This window comes from Melospiza georgiana, chromosome 12 (genome assembly GCF_028018845.1).
Source record: "Melospiza georgiana isolate bMelGeo1 chromosome 12, bMelGeo1.pri, whole genome shotgun sequence".
In the NCBI taxonomy this organism is placed as follows: Eukaryota; Metazoa; Chordata; class Aves; order Passeriformes; family Passerellidae; genus Melospiza; species Melospiza georgiana.
In genome coordinates this window covers 4,597,245-4,615,447 of record NC_080441.1, presented here as the reverse complement: position 1 = coordinate 4,615,447, position 18,203 = coordinate 4,597,245, and positions in this window count along the sequence as shown.

Sequence of the window (18,203 nt, the reverse complement as noted above, 5' to 3'; positions counted from 1 at the left end):
AGGGAAATAGATTCAACACAGCCAAGAAATAATCACAGGAAAGCATTTTGGATTCAGCCAAGGATGAAGTAAGGCAGTCTATTTTCTTCAAAGCAAGCTGAGGCCACTGCTCACTACATTCAAATACATCAATTACACAGAGATTTAATGGAAAAGGATTAAAAAGTACAAAGGTAAAACAAACAGCATCACTGCAGTGTCCAGGAGGATGAAACAGCTTCCTTCTGTGGTGGGTATGATTAGAGAATTGCTAAAAAGAGCAAGGGAGGAGAAAGGGAAAAAAGGTTTCGTGTACCTTGACCAGAATGGCTGTGACAGTGACAAGCCCAGGACACTGCAGCACGTGCAGTGTGGGATTCAGTCCCTATGGCCCCAACTCCAGTTCTGTGTTTCCTCTTCCCTTCTAGCCAGGAAAGTCCATTATTCCATCAATACAAAGCCTTGGAAAAGGTTATTTTTCTTTAAGTCTCTTCAGATGGTCTCTGTACTGTCCTAGCTCATTGCAAACTGTTTCCTCCAGTCTACTTCCATCCACATTCCCATTTCCAAGATCTGTGCCATTCAGCTCAATCTTCCCGAAAAGTTTGGTATTGGGTTTTTCATGTGCCTAATTTGGGCTTAATTTGAGCCTGGGGTAAATCATTACAACTCAGAGGGAGTCAATAGGAGCACAGTGACTTACATCAGCTTTGTGTCACTAAATACTGACAAGATTGATCTCCAACTTTTTCAGAACAAAAGATTTCTGAAGATGGATTAAACAACATAAATGCTGAGCTGTTTTGCCAGACTGCAAATGGCATAACACAAGCTTTGTGTGACATCTCTGAATTATCCCTTCGTGGTAATGTTGACATTACACGGTATTGACTCACGGAAGAAGCTTAAATACCCTTTTAAGTTTTCAAGACTCTTTGACAAAGCACTATTTCATTAACAAAATGTTAATGGAATCCAAGAAGCCTCCAGAAGAGCCTGCTGGCTGGCCAGGGGATGTGGAAGCATGGGGCAAATCAACCCTGGTTTTTAGACAACAGGAAAGGAAGAATTTCATGCAGGGCACTCATTGGTTGAGGACCTGAGGGCACCTCCAGAGCCCTGCACTGAAGGGCTACCACACCTTCTGCTAGAGGAGGTCAAAATAGCACAAATTAGGAGATGCATCACTCAACGTAAGCTGGCAGAGACAGCAGGGTTGGCATCAGATTGGAGAAAAAGCCTCTTGGTGGGAAAAGGAGCAAGGTCTGGAGAGCATTGCCATGGGGGTCACCTCTGGGAACAGAGCATTGATGTTCCTACAGCTGAAAGGGTGGAACTCAAAGGGTCCTGCTAATCACAGGTCCAATTAGGCTGGAAAAGGCCTCTAAGATCATCAAGCCCATCTGCTAGTGACACAATGGGTCTCAAATAACTACAGGGTTTATATTTTATGGATTTATACTGCTCAGGACAGAGCCATGCTCCCAGCACCTTCCCAACACTGACCTCTGTAGAGAAACCCTTCATAAGTCAAAGGAAAGGTGACGGACCCTCTCCAGAGCAAAGTGTTCTCCCATCCTGAATACTCAGATTTTCAAACTTAAGCTTTCCTGCCATTTTCTAGGTCTGCAGTTGCTTTATGTAATAAGGCAACTCATTATTGCCCAGAAAGATTGAAAGGGATCGCAGAGAAACACTAAACCTCCATCCACTTGACACCAACAGCACATTTCCTCCCAATATTATTCATTTCATCTGCTCCATGGACTCACATAAAGCAACAAGTGCAAGAGAATAATGTAAAAAAACCAATTAAAAGTTCAGCGCATAAATGCAACACTTGACTGAGGCACTCAAGGGCCACCTTGCTGCCTGAAACCACTTCTTTTTAATTGTTTGTATTTCAAGTTGATAAAATTCACAGTAGTAAAGATAACTTTGCCTGACTTCCAATAGAAGCCACGATGAGGAACTGATGGGAAGGGGGGGAGACCTCTGAGATGTTTGTGTGCATTTGTGCAACAGATTTAAAATAAAGAAATAAAGGAAGAAAGAATCCCACAGAAGTTAACAAGCTCCATCAAAGGAGGCAGGGCTGTGAACACTGCACTCTGTCCTGGGGGCTGGTTTGAGGGGGAGGAAACCCAGGTCAGTGAGGGGGGAGCCTCATGGGACTGCACTCCACGCCTGTCATCAGCTCCAACACAGACCAGGGATTAAAAATGAAGATAAAGATCCCTGACACAACTGAATGATGGACAAAAGTTTCATTCCCTGGTTGAAAACAGGCATTTTGGGCAATAGCAAAAGCTGTAGTCCCCAACTCCCTCCTACATAACCAAGTGTTGAAGTGATGCTGATGGTCCCTCCTGTCCCCAGGTCAATGCTGCCTTCGTGGGTTTGTTGGTTTGGATTCAAGGCAAATGAATTCAAGGCCTTGAGAGCAACACAACATCAGCAGTCTGATGCCCCAACAAGAGGACAAAAAGCTCCTGCAGCAAGGGAGGAAAGATTTTGTGCCAGGAGATGATTCATTTTTCCAAGTGCCTTGCTGGTCTCCAGAGGAGAGGAGGAAAGCTGCACTGCCTGGAGGCTGCTTGGCTGCCCTGCACTGATGCCAAGGAGCCTGAAAATCCTCTGCTCAGGGGATTTGCTCCAGCACAAGGCAATCCCACCTCTCAATTCAGCATCAAAACACAAGAGAAAAGTGCCCAGAGCACACCCCTGGCAGGCAAACCAGCTCCCAAAATCCTCCAAATCTGCTCCCCAAAACCCTCCAGCTAAGAGACTCCTCAAACACTTGATGTAACTAAATTGGAAATCAAAGATTGAGGCTCTTTCAAGGATAACCAAATAAAGTCCTGGATGGCTGCTTTGATGGTAATGGCTACACAGAGCTCAGCCTCTGCACAGGATGAGCACAGCCCACGAGCAGAGGAGCCAGGTGAGCTCTCAGGGCTTCCCACCAGTGTGGAAATTCTACAACTTAGTGAGAGAGAAAGGGAGAACACACAGAGCATTCCTCAGAGTTATCTTGGATAATACTGTAAGTTTCAGTATAAAATAATTTAAAGGACTTTTAGAAAAATTAAAATTCAAGGGAATTTGAGTGAGAAAGACATTTTGATCTTCACTGCAAAGTGTGGCACTTACTCAAGGACACTGAACTTTGTGCTCTCTCTGGGGTCACAAATTTTCCACATGAATTAACAGACGTCCTTTGAGCCACAGGATTTTTATCCCAGCTGAAGATCTGCCCCACAATGTTCACATCCCATTGCCAGGAAAGCATCTCCCACCCTCCAGATAGCCTTGGTCAGAGCCCTGTGTGAATAAGCACTTTATGATGTGAGACACTTGCAGTGCAGTGGGTCACTGGCAGCAGGGTTGAGAAAGGGACATTCACATCTGAAGTCACATATCCCCACAGTCAATGCTGAAAAAATCAGCTCTGTCTCAAAGGCTCTTACAGGGAATCAACATGCTCACAGAACACATTGCTGCAGTGTGCTAGCAAAGGTTAGGGAGAGCTGGAGACCCCCAGGTTTTGGAAATCAATCTGTGCCTGGCACAAAAGTCTCTCTCTTTCTAAACCTGAGACAACCACAGGTTGTGCTTGTTGTTCTCTCAGAAAAACCTGTTATCAAAAGCTCTCACTCATCTGAACAGGACAACAACACTCAGAGGCACAAAGACAACAGCAAGGCAGCAGTTCTGCAGAAGGGGCATTTTACTTCTAAAACTCCACTGCATGCCCCTGGTGCTTACAAATATTTCTGTCCATTCTCTACACTTTGCATTATTTTTCTTCAGCTACCACATTCAACCACAAGGTTAACAATTTATGCTGTGACCATAAATTAAAAAAAAAAACAAAAAACAAAAAACACTTTAAAGACCCCCACCCAAACAGCAAACTCAATAACACTTACAATTGCATTAATATAAAATTCACTCGACACCACTGGCACCACACAGGACAATTTTTCTTTCCCAGTCCTAGGAAGGAGATCAGTTGAGCAGAGATGGATTTAAATGAGCTGAGGTGTTGCCCACCCTCCTTCCTGCTACTCAGGTGCCTCTCCCCTTTTGTTTCCCAAGGAAAACATTCATTCCTCCAGAAGGAAAACACCTGTGTAGCGCCAGGCACTGAGCTGAGAGGGTATTTACTATCTCTGCAGGACAATTCTAGGAATCAGCCTTTTTAAAAAAAAAATCTCTGGATGGGTCTTTAAATTGAAGATTAAAGAAGTGAGAAAAGGTTTACAAAAACTGCTATTCCCAGCCCAGACATCTTCCAATCATAAATACTTGTCATTCTTAGCATAATATGCAACCTTCAATACAGTGTTGTTTCAGGCACGTTTAGGTACCCTATAGAAATGACTTTATGCTGCTATTATTCCTAAAAAACTTCAGATGGCTTTGGATCCATCATCATTCATCATGTCAGCCCCTCTACGTGTAGTTACACACACTTTGTCTGCTCGGCTTTATCTAATAGCCAGCCTTGGGTTTTATTAATTTCCATTGGTTTGCAGGAACTACAGAGCTCCTACGCTCTTTTATAAATTATCTCTGAACTTGTAATCATTTTCCATGAAAACCCAGCAGTGCTTTAAAGGCACTTCAGCTCTTCCAGGGCTGCCACTTCCTTAAGGAGGGCATCCCAAATGCCTGGTGTGGTTTGGGTTTCTCTGCTCTTTGTTTGCTGGGATTTAAACTTAAGGAAAAGGAGGTTTTGGGTGCTGTTGAAAAATGGATTTCCAAGGGCAAAATACTGATTTGTGTGGTGGGAACATTCATCTTGAATGTTCAGCAGCCTGAGTTGAGCTCAACTCCTTTTATTCATCAATTTTGCATCTGTGGGATTAGGAAGCATCCCTATGGAAGCAGAGAAAATCTGGATTTCCCCTGGCATGATCACCTGGCACAGAGCAGCTGTGGCTGTCCCTGGATCCCTGGAAATGCCCAAGGCCAGACTGGACAGGGCTTGCAGCAACCTAGGATAGTGAGAGGTGTCCCTGCCCATGGATGATCTTAGAGGTCCCTTTCAACCCAAACCATTCTATCATTGTTCTGTGACTGGGAAAATAAATCCCCTTGTGTCCTATTGATATATATATGAAGATATGCAGAAATACCTGCTTATCTATCAGGCATAAATCACATTTTAGATACTCAGGTGTAAGCACAGAGATGTGTTACATCTCTACAATTTTAGTTCCTGCAATTTCAGTTGAAATCCCCTCAGTTCACTGCCAAACCCATAATTGGGAATTTAACAGTTCTGCTGCAGAGAATGAAAAGGAAAACAGAATGAATATTTAGTGTGCACATATATATATACACACACACACATATATACATATATATATTCAGAATATTGTATATCTTTCCTCTAGAATGTTACTATCGTGGTTTATAGAGGATTTCTCTGCTCCTCAGTGAGTTTTGCTCTGTAAAAGCTGTGTAGGAGGCAGGTGTAGGTGAGGGTGCAGGGAAGGAAGGCTGCCATGGCATCCAGAGTCCTGGCCAAGGGCACAGCCACTGTCCCAAGGCCACACAGGTCCATGTGGCTTCCACAGCATCAGTCCCACCAGCCAAGGCTCCAGAGAATCACCTCCTGCTCAGGATGGGGACCCCAATGGGGTGTCCTGGCTCTGTGGCCCCCACAAGCCTCCCCTGACACACATCAGGCCTTGGCCCACCCTGGGAGTCTCTGCTGGAGCTGCTCCCTGCCCTGGCAGCTCCACGGGCACGGAGGATCCCAGAGGGCCTTCCCATCTTCAAACACTCCCTTTGGAGCCCTCCAGACACCTGTTCAGCACAGCAAAATATCCAACCCATTAATGAGGCTCCTGGTAAAATCATCCCTTTGAAGTCCCTCAGACCATGACAGCAATTAACTCCAGGCCCATCCTCATTTCTGTTGTTTTACCTCAGATCATTCAAGATCAACAACATCACCGAGGGTGCAAATTATTTCCCCGCAGAAGCAGTGAGGGAATGTCTCACATGCAGCTGCCAAAGTGACCTGACTGCAATCACAGCCACAACGTGGGGGTCCTCCAGTGTCCCTGGGCTCATCCAGGATTTTTAATAATGTCCTTTTTGCTGACTGAAGACTGTGAGGAAATTCATTCTGTTAAGATTAGGGATGGATCTGCTGCAGGTACAGAGAGGGCAGGTAAGGATGGCATCACAGGACAGCAAAATACACAAATGGGATCATGAATTGTTGCATCTCTTAATAAAACTGTCCCCAAGCACATCCCACTTCAGCATCACGTGTGCATATGGATATTCAAAAGCTTTTCCCCAAATGTGCACAGTGTGGGTTATTTTCACATTGCAAATTGCTTATAACAATGCACATTAAAAGCAAGTATGACATCAAGTGGATTATAAATAATATAATTTTGAAAAGCAAAAAGGATCTAGCTGAAATATGAGTTTCTCCACATTAGAAATGGGAGAAATATTAAATGAAGAAAATCATGAGCAATAGATACACAACCAGAGGTCATTAGTCTAAAATTACCCTTGGAAGGAACTTCTTCAAGGTTTTCTGTTTGCTTTATTTCTGTTTCTGGCTTTTTATTTGCTTTGGGTTCTGTTTTTAAAGCGAGCAAGAATAAGGATAAAAGGAAACTCATTCCCCACCAAAGGGCCTCCTACGGCCGGAGCAGGGAGACCTGCTGGCTGCAGGAACCTCTGCCAGGGGAGGGGACACAGCCCCAAAGGGCTCCAGGCAATCATCCTCACCAGTGGCAGCATGGATATCACAGGGGGAACAGCAGAGCATCCAAATCCTTCCCCTGCTCCGTGCCTGGGGACACCCTCATGCACTGATCCATTGGCCAAGGCATTTCCCAAACCAGAACATGCCCCTCCCCAGCTAAAAAGGCAGGAGAAATGGTCACAACCTGGAATTCTGTGAGAAATCCCAGTATTTTCCTCAGTATTTCTTAAAAGATCTCTGAAAAAGTTCCTAAAATTATTCCGGCGAAACTGAATTTGGGAAAGCATTTTATGGAAATGCTCCATTTTAACGAGGTGCAGTGGGAGGCTGAAAATGTTCCAGTTGCCCAATTGGAACAAAATGTAAGGCAAAGCATTGGGAAACGGGAAAATCACACTGCAAATAAATAAACAAACAAACAAAATAGTACAAGAAGGCTGGAAAATCTAAAATATTACAGCATCATCAAAATGAAGCACCTCAACATTACACCAACAGAGATGAAAGTCAAATGGTGCATTGGAACACGTTTCCTCTCAAAAATCATTATAAACAATAAAATTCCAATAGGAATTTTTTTTTTTTTTATTCAGACTGGGGTTTGGATTCCGAGCTCTTTGGAGCAGGTTTTGACATTTTTTCCCCAAGAAAATTGCTGCCATCCCAACCTCCTCTGCAAAGGTGATGCAGGAGAATAGAATTGGTACTCATTCTTACTGAAGGAAACCTATGTTTTCTATGAAATTGGTGCTCTTGGCTGATTTCTCAGCAAAAATGCTTTGAGGAGAGGCAAAGCAAAGCTATTGTTACCCAGACTTTCTTCCTGTAAGGACCCATCCTACAGTGCATTTACTGGTATGCTCTGAAATACCATAAATCATTCTGACAACGTGATACTTGTCAAAATAAAGGCATAAAATACATCTTGGAATAAAATCTCCTCAATCATATTTATTTGTTTGCTCGCTGGTGCCATTTGGCTTTTCTCAGTGGGTTTCCCAGTCGTTAGGGGGAATTAGTGAGATTCTGCTGGAAAAACAGCCCCATGTGCATATTCACATGCTGAATTTCTGCATCCAGCACTGTGCACTCATTCAAGAGAACTAAAAATAAAGCTTTCAAAGGACACTTCAGCTTTCTTGCTGTATTTTTTCCCCCTTTTCCAGCTTTTTTTCCCCATCCCCCTCGCCAAATATTCCACTAATGCTGAACGGTGGCGTGGTTTAAGGGAGTCCTGCATGGAAAGCTCCTTCAGCTGCTTAGCCCAACAGCATAAATTTGATCTCGTAATTAGTATTCAGCTCAGCATCTTGGATAGAAACCAATGTTACAGCCAAGAGGTGGTTTAAATCACATAAATCATAGATCAATGACAGAACTCTAAGCACTGGATAGATTACAAAAGTAAGCTTTAGTTAAAAATAGATTAACCATTTCCCTGCAGGAATTCCTTCAAAAAAGCCCCTGAATATAAAACAAATAAAATTAAATCTGATAATTTTTTTTCCTAATGTATGCATATACTAGATGAATTGTTCTTTCCCCTGACAGTTACACACTGATTAAAGAAATGTGTTAACATGCTATTTCAATGGAAAATATTGTAAATTGTAGGGACTTTAATTTTTTTAATGAGCCTTTAATAGCCAAAAAGTACATCCCAGCAATATTGTGTACAGCCAGGTTTATAGCACATATCCCAGCAGCTAACAGATTCTTCTTCAGCTGCTGGTTTTATTAAAAGGGAAAAATATTTCCCAAGCCAAGAGAAATATTTTTAAGGAGTGTTTTTAAAGTATTTTGTATTTTAAATTTAACTAAGGAAGCACCCAGTCACAGGAAAAATCACAAACCATCAGCTGTCCTGTTTAAATGCCCATGGGGGTACTCAGCATCTTGGAGGATTGTGCCCAAAATCACCAAATTGTCAAAAGTCTAAGGGAAGAGGAAATATGAGGCTGAATCTCCTCTCCCTGACTAAGGAAAGCAGGAAGGTTTGGCTGCTGCAAGGTGATTTTGTCAATGTAAACCCCAAATTGAGGTGCTCCAGGACAGAGAGTGTCGCCCAGGAATCTGCCCTGCAACCTGGGAACTGCAGGTATAAATTAAAATGTGTTCCTGCTCCTGGGCAGTGAACTGTGTTTGCCTCCCATCGGGTCCCACATTATTCAAAAGAAGAAAAAAAAATAAAGAAAGAGAAAATATAGAAAACAAAAAGACTTTGCAGTGCCTGAAGGACAATTTGCATGCCTGTTTTCTTAGTTGCAGAATTGCAATCCAAGGATGCCTCAGCAGCACCTCAGCCATTCTCAGGCCAAGGAATTGCAGAATTCCAGCCACCAGGTCTGGAATAACAGCCTCAGGTTCCTCCTGGTGACCAGCACAGGGAAAGAGCCTGGAAAACTCCCATGGCAGTTCCAGCCACAACACAGAGGAAAAGCAGTCTGAGCACCCTCACCAGCCCTGCCACCTTCTGTGCCCTTTTCAGGCTGGAAATGCAGCTTCAAACCAGTAAATAAACAAAGGGAGAGAAACCCAACATTTCCTACCCCTAGACTAACAAATTATGATCTAATGGAGAACAGAAAATACAGAAACTCACCCCAATAAAAAGTTGCACAATTCTTCAACCAGTAAATAACTTTTATAGCCGTGATATAGTGATGCCAAACTTCCCAGTCACTGATACCTGTTTGTATATTTAACTTCCTGCAGATGACAAAAATGTGAAAGTAATTGGTGTTGCCACAGCTTGAATTTTAAAAAAATAAGTAATATTGCACTTATAGACATTAACATTTGTTTTCAAATACTCCAGCTCCTTCAAAAAGAACATTTTTTAAACTTTGAGTGCTTTATGGAAATGACTACTTTCAATTTCCAAGGATATTTTTTCAGCGTAAGAAGAAATAATAAAGCTAGCTGCTCGATGGTTATTTGAGGAACAACATTCAGATTTCAAAACTGGCTCCCTGTGTGATAGAAGACTGCAATATATGCAATCAAGACAGAGATTCAAACAATAATAACTAGCAGAGGCTCCAGGGCATTGCAGAACGTGTCATTTACTTCAGCCCCGTTCCTTTAAACATCACTCCTAGCAGTAGTTCAGTGGAAAATAGATGGGCTGCTCTTGTAAGTATAGACTATTCATACAGGGAAGTTTTCAAAGGCTCTGCATTTTCCAAAGTGCTGAAAAATGCATATCAAGTTTAGTAAAACTAAAGAAGGGAAAAAAAAGAGAGGGGAAAAAAGGATCTCTTGTAATACGCCAAATTGTCGGAGAGATGTCAGGGTTAATTTTTAAAGGCACATTTCCCTCCAGCAACAATTCTCTTTAATTATTTCAATGTGAAACACATTATCAGACATGTTCCTTGCCTGTTCTCAGCTTGCTGACACAAGATAGGTACAAGATGTTCCCTCTCCTCTGCCGATGCTCACACACGGTGCTGGGCACTCTGGTGCTGCCTGGAGGGAGGGTGGGCAGCTCCTGCTGCCCCTTCAGCCTCCAGCCCCTTCTAGCAAACCCCTGGGACCACCTCCCCACAGCCACAGAACCAGAACAGGGAAGGAGAAGGTTGAGGAGAAGGCACAGGATTTCAGAGTGTGGCCCTGGACACCAAGAGCAGCACAAAGCTGCAGCCACGGCAGTTTCAGAGTTGTCAGGTAACTAAAACACACAGGCCAGCCTTCCAGTAGGTTTGCAGGGGGATTTGGCCAGATTTTGGGGTTTTTTCCCCTTACTTTGGTGTTTAGTAGTCATGTAGAACAGACAACAGGTCAGGCAAATCTCAGTGAGGGAGTTATTGGCCCAGTGCAGCACAACGAGATGCTGCAGGACATGGTCCTGTTGGATTCTTCTTCAGGAATTCATGAGAAGCACTTTATGTTCCTCCCAAGTGGGAAAGGACACTGCTCAGAGACCCAAAATAAAACATCAGCTCAAAATCACGAGGGACAGTGGTTTCAAATTTAGACATGAAGAAGGAACCTTGATCTAACGCATTGGTGCCACGCGGCAGCGCGGTTGGCCAAGTATTCCAGCTGGGAAAGGGGACTTCTGTTTTCCCACATCATTTCAGACTTGAGAGATATGTGTTTAAGGTTCTTAAATATGCCAGAATCACATCAATCTATTCAACCCTTGTTCTGGTGCAAGGGAAGTCTAATCCTTTTCTTGGGAGGGAAGAGGCTTCAGACCAACTCCACCAGATCAGCTGCAATCTAATGGCCTTTTTTATCCCAGCTCCACTAAAACTCACTATAGAGCCAGTCGTGAGATTAAAAGCTTTTTTAAGTTGCTATCTTGGGAAATTTCTTTCAAGGAAATTACTACAAAGCCTTGTTTTAGTGTGTTCCCCTACTGTGAGTCCTACTGTGTTTTTTTAATAAGGAAAGCCATCCATCCATAGAGGTGTATCCTGTTCTCCATGCTTGAGTGTCTAACAGCAGGCACATACAGTAGACACTCTGATGTTTTGCCTCTTTAATTTTCACTCCATAATGTTGGTGCCTGGTTCTCCTGACTGCACCTTTCAGAGCAGTTTAATTACGGGCATGCACAGAATTTCGAGAGGGGATCTTCAGTGATAATATTCAGATGTTAGGGACAAGTTTATTACAGAGAGATATCCAGATGATTTTTTTTTTAATCATAAAATAAAATCCTTCTATGCAGTTATCATGGGATGGAAAGTGAGATAATATTGCCAAGGGAAAAAAAAATAAAAATACTTCAAGGCTAAACCAGAAAAGAGTATGGAGATGCTTCATTTAGTCTTTAAAAGATGCTTCATATGGAGATGCTTCATACAGATATAGAGATGCTTCATATAGATATAGAGATGCTTCATTTTAGTCTTTAAGAAGACAACCTTATGCTAAATATGAAAGTATGGCAGATCCATCACTGAGCTTTCAAGCAAATAGGACACAGCCGTAGGTTTCCACACTTAAATTCCCAACCAAATGGAAATAGCTCATGCCACTGAATTTATTAGCCCAAGGATTTTACCCTGATTTTGATGACTTTTTTTAAATTGAGCCAAGCAGCTCCCTGATAAAAGGTTACTGTACCACTCAGATATCAGGCTTGGAATGTTTTTTTTATAATAACAGGCCAGGTACAGAGTTATAAATGAGCCCTGCTCCATTGACTCCAGACAGGGTATGAAAATTGATTCAATGGAGCACCATCAGTCCTCACCAGCTGAGTATCTGTGCCTCTAATCACAACTAAAAAGATTTCCCGAGTCAATTAAAGGCTCGAAGCCTCTACTCGCTCACACCAAATCCCTGCTAACAATGCCTTCATTTAAACCCTGATAAACTTCATTTAAACCCTGACAAACGCAGCACGCGCTCTGCCTGGTGCCATGGGTGCTGCTGCAGATTGAAATCCCCGCTCATCCCAAGGCTCCAGGCTCTCCCCTCGTGCCTCACGTGGGTTGGGATCACACCTGGCTGCCCCCAGCCCTGACACCTTCCCCGGGTGTCTGACACAAAAATTAGCACATTCGTTATCCTTGCCGAGGGGAGGGAGCACCAGCCACGCCAGGCAAACATGTACCTTTGCTGCCAGAGTGGGAGTACTTTAATTTCCAAATTACACCCATAAATAAATCAAGGCAGCAGGAGCTGATAAATGAAAGATTATGAAAATAGTAATATCCCGCAAAATCTTGAAAGGCATCATAATTCCTCAAACAATTATCTTCTGTCATATTTGCGAGTAGCCCATGTAGTTCAAGAACAGAAAATACAAATGTGCTCCTTTAAAATTCATGAAACCACTCATTCTGTCATAAAAGCAGGCATCTTTCATGGCTACTTATTTCACACAGTCTCATAACTAATACTGACAGATACTTGGAATGCAAAAAAAAAAAAAAAAAGAGCGCTGGACAAAGAGCTCGAGCTGCTCAATTCTTACATTTTTATGCTTGAAATGGAAAATAAAATCATATATTATAGAAGGCTGCAGAATTTCTGGTATAATTAAATCAAAATTTGTAGATAAAAATGAGATTGTACAAAGACTGGTGGTGTAGTGCTCCCAGGATTGGGCTGTGCTGCATCCATGACAACAGGATGGAAGGTTGCTTTTAATACTATTATCTTACATACCCACAGCTGAATGCTAATGCAGCTATACTGAGGAAATCAAGTTTCAGATCTGTATCCACTGAACTTACATCCACCAGGCAGGGACTTTAAAAGCCAGGCGAGCACACAAAGACCAATATTATAGCTCTGTCAACTCCCCAAAGGTCACAGATTTCAAAAGGTATACACAAATATTAATTGTCAGGTAGTTCTGTGCCGAGGAGCAGAACTGAGGCAGAAATCAGGTTTTGTGGCCATAATTCCCTGCCAATTTCAGTTTATAAAATGGAGGTGCAGAAGGAAGCAGGGAAGATTAACTGGGATCAGTTCATGTTCCCTGCGCTGACACTCGGTGACGTGTCCCCTGTGAGCATTGTGTCAGGAAGGCTTTTCCCTCTTTCCCTCACTGAAGGAGATGGAAAATGTGGGAGAGCCGCTGGGCAGCCTTGTTTCCCAACACTTCTATTGACTCTGTCCTTGGGTTGTGGGCTCCCCTGGATCCCTGGAAGTGTCCAAGGCCAGGCTGGACAGGGCTTGGAGCAACCTGGGATAGTGGAAGGTGTCCCTCCATGGCAGGGGTGGGACTGGATGAATTTTAAGGTCCTTCAAACCCAAACCATTCTATGATTCCATCCTGGCTGGGGACACACAGAGCTCCTGGTCACTGCCTGCCCTGTGCCTACCCAAGGAGCCTTCTGCTCTCCCATGGGAGTCTCCATATCTGCCCAAGCTCCTTCTGCAATCACCTCCAGCTTCTCAATTCATCCTGTCCTGATTTAGTAATACTTTGCTGTAAAATCATGTATCTACATTAAGGATATCTATTTTTGGTTATAAAGTCATTAAAACAGAAAAAATACTGATTTACCTGGGGGCAACTGGGGTAGTGTGCCTAAAATTACAGAGTTCTGAGCTGTCCTGTGAAATCAGGGCATCCTTTCTCCTCAGTGCCAACAAAATCTAAAGGGTTCTGTGAGTTCCCAGGTGAAGAAGTCCTCTCAAGCCTTGTTCTGACAGAAGTGGCCCCACAGCACTGATCCATCAGTGCTCCAAAGGGGAACACAGCCCCAGCAACGCTGGAGCCTCCCCTTGAGCTCAGCTCATTCTCAGACACCTCACACTGCTTTTCCTTCTCCAACTCCTTACACTTCCAGGTGGAGAACTCCAAACTAAATGATCCACTGACCACTCTCCTAAAATAATTTGTAACCTGCAGTTATCCAAATCCTTCTTCTTGGTAAGCCATTGGCTCATACCCTGAGCAATTCATTTTTAGATGCACTATGAAATTCTGATGCAGTGATGGAAATTCTGGATCTCTGGTGCTCTGGCTTTGTCTCACACAGTCAAGAATATGGACAAGTAAAAATACCCTTTTTTGTCTGAAAGCTCTCTTAGAGTTACTGTAGAGGAAACAGAGATGGTAAAATAAAGAATATATAAAGAAATCTAAAAAATAAAGATAATAAAGTAAATTGAGGCAACTGAGCTAAAATACTGGGAAGAGGCCAATGGGAAGGATTTGTAAGTCCATCAGGACTTGCAGATCGGGCTCATGGAGTGCAAACCCCTGCAGAAGTTCAGTTCCCAAGGGGGTTTTTCCCTGTTTTTCCCTTTTTCTCCACAAAACCATGGCTTCAGTGGGGCAGCAAAAAGATGCTTCATTTAAGAAAAGCAAAAGGTGGTAGCAACAGTCACAGTGGTGAAAGCTTTGGCCTCCAAGTGGCAGAATGTCAAAAAAAGTTGCAGCATTTTATGATACTGTAATTGAAAAAAGTATTAAGTTGTTAGGGGAAGTGTATTTAAGGGAAGCCCCACACGTGGATATAATAGAAAATTAATCCTCAGAGCTTAGAAAGTCCCTGAGGATGTAGAATCCATCATGAAGTTACCTCCTGTCCCAGATTTTCTTGTTGCTTGCCTCTGCTGACAACAGTTGTCTTTTCATTAGAGAATTTGATATCAATTTACTCAGACACCAGGGGCAAGAAAGGATTTCACTTTCTTCATCTGAAAGACACTGATGCACAGAATTAGGACTTTGAACGGATGCCAGAGTGAAATGGTGACACATCCTCTAAAGCCACAACCACAGGTGGCCTCAGCAAATGGTGCAGAGCCTCTCAGGGCTGGCCAGGCTGCCACAAACCTCCCAAATTTCTGGGGATGAGAAGGGAGAACCGCCCTGATTGCAAAGATCTCCCTCCAGGCAGCTCCTGTCTCCAGACCAACCCACAGAGAAATGTCCTGGCTGTTTCTGCCCTCCCCCAGACCATCCCAGAGTGATGGGCGAGGCTGGAGGCTCCACTGGTGCCAATCCCTGCCCAGGGAGGTTCTCCGGGAGCACCTGGCACAGGGTGGGCACAGGTGGGTCTGGAATCCCATCCGTAGTGCAGGGAGTGGCTGCTCCCAGGGCATTTTCAGGTTTAAATCCCTCAGAAATGGCTTGTCTCTATTTTAAGCATTAAATTAATTTAAGGTGATACAAGAAATAACCTCAGCAAGGTTCTTACCTCCCCTAATGTGAGCACAGAGCTGATGCCTTCTGCTGCTCACTGACCCAGAGCTGCAAGAGCCAATGGGACAGAGCAGCAGGAGAAGTGAAGACCCAGCAGGTGATCATGGAAATTATTCCCACCCTTCCAGGCATCTGCTGAAAACTGAGCTTTACCCCAAGCTCATTGTGACGCTTTCCCACTTAGAAGTGCTTTGGCTCCTTTCTTTTTCAAACCTTTCTTACACTGAGGATTTATCACAGAAACCTTCCCAATAAAATGAGCTGCCTCAACAACAAAATTGCCATGCAATGACTGGTCCTGCTCCCACAGGGGATCTGATTTGGGTGCTCAGTGAGAGCCCAGTGGCCTGGTGACAGGCCTGGGGGGGAACAGGGCTGAGATGTGGAGCTGCTCCCACTGTGCTTTCTGCTCAAACGGAAAACTGACTCTGCAGCTGAAGGGACTTGCAGCAAGCAGAGCTTGTGCTTTGTTACAGCCAGGAGCAACCTAAATTGGACATCTAAAATTAGACAGCGTGAATTTTCTCCTGCACATCCCTGCATCTTGATGGTGGAAGGGTGGGAAATGAAGGTAGAAAGCTGAGAGCACAGAGACAAACCCTCTGTTTGCCAGAGCCTCTGTACTCAGCACATCCTTGACCTTCCCTGATCCCTCACACCCAGCACAGCCCTGCCAGGGTTTGGACTCAACCATGCTTCTAATAAGGCACAAAACCACATTATTCTTATCAAAAGGCTCAGGGATCAAACTGAGACAAGCAATTTATTCCAACAGAAACCAAGGCATCACCTGAGAATACTCGCATGGAAGGTTTCTCTCCAGAAACAGGGAGGGAAAGGAAATGCAAAGCCATCAGTTGTTGCTGTTCCTCCATCATATTTTATGATATTCCTTTGATGCTCCAGTGAGGTTCCTCACCCTGAGCCCCCCTCTCAGGCTGTAATTCAGTACAAGATGTTAAAATCAGCCTGAAAAACTGTGAGACACCAGGCAGAGCTTCCCCTCAGCTGCTTCACTGCCCTCACCTTAGCTTCAGCAGGGACTGAACACCAGACCCCCCTTTCTGCCCACAAACCCCACTTTCCACCCATGGGGGATCTCTTAATGCTCCTATTTTATCCCACAACATGGCAAATACCCAAACCCATTAATCCAGCTACAATCAGAACATAACTTCTTGTCCTCAAAGCAGCCCTGATCCAGGATGGGCTCCATGGGCAGGGGAGGGAGTGATGATCTCACTAGTTGTAAAAAAAATGCTCAAACCAACTTGATCTTTGCCATACTTGAATAATCTGGGCATGCAGGGGTGCAATACACTGAATATTTTTATTGGATGTTTTAAAAATAGAGATATGATCTGGCCATGATTCTTTGGTATTGATTTCAGCAAAATTCTGAGGTCATGTTGTTTGCTTAAAAAAAATAAATCATAGAACAGTTTGGTTTGGAAGGGACATTAAAGCTCATCCAGTTTCAGCTCCCCTGCCATGAGCAGGGGCATCTTCCACTAGAGCAGGTGGAAAAATCACATTCCCTCATTCCAAGAGTGTTCCAGCTGTCAGGAGTCAATGCTGCCTTCAGCTCAGGTACCCAGTTCTCATTTTAAAAGATCTCTCTCACATTTTGTTCTTTTACTTAAACAGATATTCCTGTTTTGCCAAAGACACACCAAAAACCTTTGGATTTCTGTTAGTAGGACAGAGATTTTTCCAGACAGGGAGTTACAGGGGCAGCATTGGCTGCTCAGGCTGAGGCTGCATTGAAAATGCCCTCCATAAACCTGGCTCTGGTGTTGTCACAGCAGCAGAAACCCCAGTCGGACCCTGGGAGCACAGAAATCCCTGGGCTCCTCATCGCTCTGTGCCTGCAAAACCAAGCACTTGTTACTGGGAGCTCTGCACCCCCAGCACCAGAGCCCAGCCTTGCTCCTCTCCCTCCCCTGGGAGCGACCCCGACCTGTGCTCAGCCACTTTGATACACATTTCCCATTTTCCCCAGTTTTTGAACCAATTCCCTGTCAGGCTTTTCCTCAGCAGCGTTTGCAGGGTGGGCAGGGCTTTCCCTCCTCCTCCTCCTCCTCCTCCTGGCTGGCAAAGAGCCCATCTGGCATCCATGTGGCAGCCCTTGCTAAGTGGGATCTGGAGGAAAAGTGCCACATTCCCGGTGGCAATCCCGGCCACACCAGCACAGGACACACAGGGAAATAATTTCCAGACTATTTCATTTTTTTCCCCCTAAGTGTGGAGCACCTCATATGCATAAAATCTCATTTTCCTGCAACTCTTTGCATGGGGCTGCAGGGATATGGTTTTAAACCTCTCCAAAAGCTTAATGTCTTGCTTAAACTTGGCTCAAGGTCCTGCCTAAGCTCAGCTCCAGCTGCATCATTCAAGGGGCTCAGCGCACAACCCTGGTGAAAAGAGCAGGGAGAACACATTTGCTACACCAAGTTACCTCAGTTAAAAGCTGTTTGGGTTTAATCCATCCCTTTTAGGACCCTTTGTGTTGCAGGGGGAAGGGAGTCTATACAAACAGAGTTGGAAAAAAAAAAGAAAAATGCATTGCTCACATTTTTTAAAAGTCGCCTTGGGCAGTTATAAGTTACATAAAGTTGCTCCTGTTCCTGTTGTAGTTATGCCAAAGTTATCTGAGGTGACGGGCATAAAGTGACAGCTCCAAACTTGGGAAAGAAAAGTTCCCAAATGGGGGCCTTTTCACTTACACAAAATCAGAATAAAACTAACAGCCTGCAAATTCAGACAGGACTTCACAATTTCATAGCAATCATGGAGATTATTCTAATATTTTTTACAAAAAATATTTAAAAATACTTTGATTTAAAGCCAGAA